Source organism: Neomonachus schauinslandi, unplaced genomic scaffold (genome assembly GCF_002201575.2).
Source record: "Neomonachus schauinslandi unplaced genomic scaffold, ASM220157v2 HiC_scaffold_226, whole genome shotgun sequence".
NCBI lineage: Eukaryota > Metazoa > Chordata > Mammalia > Carnivora > Phocidae > Neomonachus > Neomonachus schauinslandi.
The window spans coordinates 21,431-22,960 of record NW_025408927.1 but is presented as its reverse complement, the minus strand read 5'-3'; the positions used below and the strand labels follow the sequence as shown (position 1 = coordinate 22,960).

Sequence of the window (1,530 nt, the reverse complement as noted above, 5' to 3'; positions counted from 1 at the left end):
AGGACAGGACTGGTGAAGGAATTTTCAAAGGCACCCTTGCACACCCCATGCTCACAAAAGGACGCAAAATCAGTTTATCCCTATAATACAAAATACTTCTCTGTCTGATAGCAGGAATATGTTTGTAAGTACAGATATGCTTGGGAATGCCTTGTTGGACGCCCTGTACAGGATTATGGAAAATATTGTAAACTGTTGAATGACAGATACATCAACCTAGCACATGGTTGTGTGTGGACCAGAGCTGTTTTACTCTGTGGGGTTTTTTTAGTGACAGATTGCTTTACTTGCAATATGGTCACGAGTTTGGTGTGTTTGTGGGTTTACGTGGGCATTATAAAGTGTAGATAAAAACAATAAAGCAGCAGATGGGATTGGAGAAAGTGAGTATCTCTTCATGGTTATTGGGATAATTTGGGATCTTTCATTTGCCATTTACAGAGAATTTATATCTGTTTTGTCTCTGCCACCCATGTCCAGAATTCTCTGCTCCCCTGTTCATAGTGTGTTTGGTCATGTGGGATATACCACTGGGTGAAACACCTGAGTATGTGCATGTTAGTGTACAGAGCATGGATAACAAATAGGACTCTGACTTGGTGACCCTAGAGTTGGGATATACATAGTAGCCACACAAGGGGACAAAAAGATTTGTTGATTTCCAGGCTTGAAGCTCAGAGGCCACATATTTCTAGTCAGATGTTAGGTGGGTAAAAAGTATTTTGGCAGGGGCCGGTCCTTTGAGGACTCCACCGTCTGCTTCTTGGCTGTCAGTTTCAGCCTCCAGCGCCTTCCAGTCTTCAGTATGCCTGGTCCAACCCCCAGTGGCACTAATGTGGGCTCATTGGGGTGCTCCCCCAGCAAAGCAGTGTCCGCCCGGGCGGCTGGATCCACGGTCTGGCAGAGAAAATATGTGAGCTGTGGAACAAGGAGCGTGGGCGCACAACCTCAGCAGGCACTGGGGGCATGTGGTGATTCTACACAGAAGACTCACCTGGGCTCAAGGTTGGCCCTGTTCCAGTATTGGTTATGAGTCTTCTGTTCATTGCTTCTGTATTTATGTTGCACATTTGGGGCAAGTACACTCGTTCATAGATTCGGCTACATCCATCTGTCTGTCATCTGAAGAAGAAGGAACAAAACATATCTTGGACCAAAAGCATAGTGACTTTCTGTTTGTGAGAAAGAAATATTCTGTAAGCTTATTGTTTTACAGGGAACTTAACAAGAATTGATTTAAGGCATCAATTTTTTTCTATGGCTAATAAACTTTTTAATTCATTTAAAAAAAAGGTATTTTGGTAAAAAATCTATTCCTTTGATACCCACCTTCTTCCTGAGAGTACAAGATATTTCCAAGAGAATAGAATGGTTTTCTAAATCTTATCTTCTATAGTTTAAAAATGGTTGATTTCAGGGGCGCCTGAGTGGCTTAGTCATTGGGTGTCTGCCTTCGGCTCAGGTCATGATCTCAGGGTCCTGGGATCGAGCCTTGTGTCAGGCTCCCTGCTCGGCGGGAAGCCTGCTTCT

General features: G+C 43.7%; 1 pseudogene; it reads left to right on the top strand.

Moving 5' to 3' along the window:
- Positions 1-805: 805 nt before the first annotated feature.
- LOC123323697 lies at positions 806-1,284 on the top strand (annotated as a pseudogene).
- Positions 1,285-1,530: the final 246 nt, after the last annotated feature.